The sequence below is a fragment of the Bombyx mori genome, chromosome 27 (genome assembly GCF_030269925.1).
Source record: "Bombyx mori chromosome 27, ASM3026992v2".
Classification (NCBI taxonomy): domain Eukaryota; kingdom Metazoa; phylum Arthropoda; class Insecta; order Lepidoptera; family Bombycidae; genus Bombyx; species Bombyx mori.
In genome coordinates this window covers 124,316-130,315 of record NC_085133.1, presented here as the reverse complement: position 1 = coordinate 130,315, position 6,000 = coordinate 124,316, and positions in this window count along the sequence as shown.

The following is a 6,000-nucleotide window of genomic DNA, read 5'->3' as shown; positions in this document are numbered from 1 at the left end:
CAAGTATTCACTCTTTATTCTGTTACTTGAAGACTTTCAATGTTTCAAAGGGCATCCGACATCTCCGTTGTAGTGATTTCCCTGTTATTTTTAATACTTCATTTTGGTTTTAAATACAAAAAGTGTCCGTTAAATTGTTACGTCTAGTGTGGAGTCAGCTCTGTTGGTTCGGTGGTCTGTGGCGCATCATGTAACCGAGTGTTTGTATTTCGCGGAGAGAGAGACGGTCGCGTAACAAATGATTTTAAATTAATTCCATCTATATCGCTACAGACTTCACTTCGCCTTTTTACTTTTATTTATTCTTAGGTATTGTGTAAATAATTACTTTTTATTTTCTTCCTTCGATATGTAAGTATTTGTAAATATATTATTATTATTTGTCCCACGGAGAACTCTGAAAATATACATATGTGCACACATACGATCACAACTACAATAACAACAATATCAATACGCCCTTAGGGAAGTCCATAATACATCTAAAGTCTCATAACAATAATGTAAAGATGACGACTGTTGTCCCTGACCCGCACTGCGTGACGTCACAATATGCGAACCGTTTATATTGCTTACATTTGAATCCGCATAGCTCAAGTAGCAAGTAGCTTCTTTATTTGGTTCTTCGTGATGCTGCCTCATGAGGCGCCGGTATCGCTTACACTCGTACGGCACCGCTCTACTTACAAGAGCAATTCTTTCAAATTGAAAAATTTCACAATAAATATTTAGTAAAATCAATAATGGGTAAGAACAACAACATTTACCAACGATTACAACCTTTAGATCCAGACAGTTAATAATGCGACAACTGACTGAATTGGCTTAGAAAGTAATTCATTTTATTTATTCGAGATACATTAAAATATTTTTAATGAATATTGTTAGCGACGAGTTCGTGAGCTCGAGCGTGTTGTGTTTACGTCGATTGATCTCGCAGCGCGGGTCCCTCATTCATGCAGTTGCTCCGGTCTGGGGTCTGGGCCGACTACTGGCGCGAGTGAATGGAACTGTTTTTTGTGAGAGTACACTTGACTAAATCGCTGTGAAATTACTTGCTCGAACCCATAGTAGTTTTGTTGGTCGGCTGTGTGGTGCCACTTGTAGCGGAGACGGGGCAAGTAGCGATCTACTGTAGGGTGTCCCACAGGACCGTCAACGTTTTGAATCGTGCCCAATATTTATTTTAAAGCAGCCAGTTATGTTTAAATGTGTTTTCGTCTTATAAATATTTGTGAATCTTTTATAAGCTTGAGCTCAATCTTTGAGTTCTTAGCGAAATTAATTAAGTACAATATTTAGTCGCGTACAAGTGACATTTACAGAATTTAATGTTAGTTTTCTTATTCCTGGTACATTATTTTAGTATATCGATTAGTTTAAACAATTTTAATGTTTATACCTCTACGACACACTGCAGCGAATATTGAATAAAATAACGCTCGCTCTCCCGCCCGCTCGTGCGCCCGCCCGCACCGTTACCCCACAACAAGCGATACCAATACGTGCACACATCGACGCCGCGCCGCGTACGCACACGGGCTCCTTGCGTGTGTGCCGCTCAAATAAAACAACTATTTAATCTTTCACAGTTTTTCTTGTAGCTTAGTGAGAACTGTCCACTCACTGACGATCCACGACAAACTTATTATTATCTTTCTATTATTATCCCATCTCGAGTTTATATATAGTTCATGTCGTTGGAGCGGCTCGTCCAGGGTGCGGCTTGGTGGCAGACTTCCACGAGATGACTCTACCCACCAGTGCACCCGTGCAGTCGGACGCGACCTACCGCCGGCTGCCGCTACTGAAGCAGTTAAGCAATGAGTATCTCGCACACGGCGATAGGAACTAGCGGCTACAAGAGCAAGCTTCTGATAGACACGGAGATATAGTTTTTACCGAAGGCTGCCCAGGAGTGATGTTATGAAGTATCAGTATTTTTATTTCAACATTATGTTTTCCCCTACCTTATCGCTGGAGACCTCTAAAGGGCCGATCTTGCTGTAGACGAGTAGGCGAGCTCACGGAGCTCAGTCTGAGAGAATTGCAGTTGTATGAAGAGCAGTGAGTGATACGCTGAATGTACTAGCAGATCAGAATAGCGACCCACCGAGAAGATCCGCGAGAAACTCGACGGGTTGTGTCTGTGGACCGCAGCTGCTCTCACACCGAGCTTATAACCAGTTTGATGTCTTGAGCGACATGACAAGGTGGAGTCAAACGCATTGTTACGATCCTGTTAGAACAACACGCAGGGCATTCAATATAAACAAGTGATAATTTGCAGCCCTGCACGCCGACACGTTGTCGACACAGGGGCAGTGACGACCTCCCGCACTCAGGTTGATGTCTAACGGTGTACCCGCCTCACCAGGGGGAATCAGCAGGAACGGAAGTAAGCCGGATGTGAGCGCTCACCGGTGCTCATATACGTGGTCAATGTCCAGACATAAATACTGTACACTATTGCATAAACACAGTCAACGAACCAGACCCAACTACTGGGTAACTCCACTGTAGTGTTGATCTGTTTCTGTCGAGTTTACTATCGCAAACACGTTGATATGTCGTTTAATTTAGTTTTCAACTGTCAAGCGAACATACTGCTTGACGTGAAGCGACGCGAGCCACTTAATGCAAGGGAGGCCGTGGGCGCAATCACCCTTCCATACAAATAAAAAGTGCACACTTGTACAAGTTTTCTGTGTAATAGTTTTCTCGTTGTTTTTAGATATTGTGTAATAGTTAGGACGCAGGTATTCAATGCGACTGATGGTGCGGGCCCGGCCTGGAGCCGGCGACCCTTGAGCTTGAACGAGCCAAGCAACTGGGCGCTGCGCCGCGATGCCTCGTTTACTAACCATTAGAACCAACGTTAGTTGTGGTTACAAGCTAGTCATGAGTGGTGAAGACGGCGAGATGTCTGTAAGTGGACACCGGCGACCGCAGCCACTTCCCTGGGAACATTCTCACAGCGCTCCGTCTCCCACCGTAATATAATATTTATACAAGGAGTCTCAGCATAGTAACCAAACGCGCCTCTTCGTCACTGGGCTCGCGGGTTCGACCAGAGAAGCGAGCGAGCTGATGGTCTGGACTCTCCAGTTCGATACATGTCATAAGGTGACCGCCAGCGCCGACTTATGGACATGAGTTGTTTGCTGTGGCGGTAGTGCAGGGCTAGTGACATGGTCAAGAGCTGTCTGCGGGCGGTACTGAGCCGCGCGGGCCAATTATTCACTATTCACTAAAATTGTGTCTTTTGTCGACTACATTTTTTGCGGTTGAGAGGGAGAGAGAGAGAGAGAATACACTTTACTGCACACCAAAACACAATTTACATTCAAAAAGCAGTCAAAATGCAGATACATTTGTACAATAGGCGGTCTTATAGCTAAAAGCGATCTCTTCCAGACAACCGTTTAATTTACAGAAATTCTGGAAAATATAAAAATATAGCAGGTTGATTCTTTTCACATAAATAGGATCTACCTCATTTAGTTAGTGAACAGTAAAAAGAGCAATAATAAAGCAGTGTCACGTAGCCGGCACCGCGGGTTCGATCCCCGCCGCGGAACTAACGCGCTGACCGGCGAGAAACTCGGCGCTCTGTGTCTGTGGGTTAATTTATTTGTCGAGCCCTTCATCGCAAGCGACGGGTTCGACGAGGACGGTGACCGGTGCTTGAGGTACCTAAAAGCACCGTAGTGGATCGGGAGGATCAGTAAAGACGTGTTTTGGGCGACGTCGACTATTTACCATTATTACCGGCGGCCACAACAAGAGGATTTTCATGTCGTGCCGCCTTCTCAAAGTGGCGCAATCATAGTCACAATGACAGGGTTATTGTCCAAAACAATTCTTCAAATAGAACTTGAAAAACGACATATATATAAATGATACAGAACCCACGACAGTGACGTCACGTCTCGATTCTCAACCAGAGCGAGATGACTAGAGATGAGAGGTATCGCTGAATCGGCCCCGCCCCTTGCCTTATTTTGACAACTCGTTCACCAATCGCTAGCCTCGCTTACATACCGACTTGAACACTACTTATTGCTATTATGTCCTAACTTATTTAGCCATCACATGCAAACTTCAACCTTAACTGCAAATAACAAGAGCTATTTTAGAAAAGTTTAGTTGGGGACTTTTATCTCGTTATGTCAATTGACTTGAATTTGTAAACCAAAAGTTGATCTCATTACCATAATATCGTAAGTCACTTGAAAATTTCACAGAAAATTAAAACGTGGCTCTGATAGTTAATGTTTATTTCAGATTGCGTCGTTTTAAAGAATTATAACGTTTATCAGATGAACTCTGATGAAGAGATTAAAAATCGTTCACACTGAGTAATGTCGTAAGTTTATTACAGCTCTCAGACGATTTTATTCTCTATGGCTCACTGATAAGGTGAAGTTTTTTGCGCAATGAAATCTAGTAATATGACTTAATTGTGAAATTGTGTTCTGATTTCAAATTTAGATAAAGAATTTCGAAAAGTTTTATGTTGTACAGTTATTTTACTTGAATTTGAATCTTATAACAAAGTACGTAGTTACATAATTGGTTCATAAATCATAAATAAGATAATATCCATACTAATTGCAACATCTTCATTTGGATAATTAATAATCTTGTAATATTAAAGAAATTTAAATTATTATATAGAGCATGCGTTCACTTTATAAACAGTGCCGGTTGTCATGCTCCTGTCGGGTAGAGCCATGTAGCGTCAGGTAGAGTACAGGAGAGTACTCATCACAGGTCCAATTACTACATATTATTACCTACCTTTGTAATTCAAAGGTATAGATGAGAATCAAAACATATTAAAAGTTTAGAATTGAAATAAAAAAATCAGCTTAGTCTTCCTGGTTTTAAGTGGTAATTCTATGAAATCAACTTTGATATAAAATTGGCCTTCAAATGTAAACAGTAAAAATTTAGTTTAGTTTTAGTTCTTTTAGGAGGCAAGCTCGGACGTGCCCCCCACCATCCCCCCACCCCCTTGAGTTCAGCGCTGAGGATGACCACTCCACACTCGTAGAGCTGTGTCCAGCTCGCCGCCAATAAACAATAATGATTAATTCCATAAAATTAATAATAAAAAATATTATAATACATCTATTTATTAATAAAATATTATTATATTATTAAGTGTGAAATATTTATACATACATCTGTACCTATGCATAGACATATATACCTTTACTGTCGTCTTAGTTTACGACAAGCCGGCTGTGAAGGCGGGCTGTGCTGAGAATGTGTTGAGAATGTGCCTCTTTCCATTACAGGCGAGAGTTGAAAAAAACACATTTTGAGTTCCCACTATCCTCATACTCGTATATGTACCTACCTATCTACCTGCCTGTGTATACAACACGCGTGTGTTACACACTTCAGTCCGTGCCTAATTATTAAACGTACAAACTGTAAACAATGAATTCTTTTATCAGCAGTTATCATCCCCCTTGAGGTCGATATTATCTCATACAGTTCATCCCTCGCGAGAGTCAGTCGCCGGAGGACGCGAGGCCGGCCCCACGTCTCTACGCGCTCTACGAGACTCTATCGCGCGCTCTACGACAGGCCACGTGATCCTGCGTTATACAATATTGTAATTAATATTAGTGATCCCTGTGAGTGTGCGTGAGTGCGGTGAGCCAACGCGTGTGAATATAACGACGTGTATACAAGTCGGTCTCGGTAGTGGGTACACCTGTACTTTCTTATTATTAAAATCGTGAATTAAAAAAGGTCTCTACACAAAAAGTGTTAGTTAAAAAAAAATTTTTTTTGTGAAAAAATTTCTTGGAATTACCCATAAGTATTAAAATATTCAATCTTAATACACACAACTTAAATTTTATTTTTTAACTGAAGAATATCTGTGCAGTGAGGCCACAAGAGCTCTACATACATAGCCCTATATTAAATATAAGTTAAAGAAGTCGTAACGTGTAAAACAATACTAGATGTAAGTCTAGT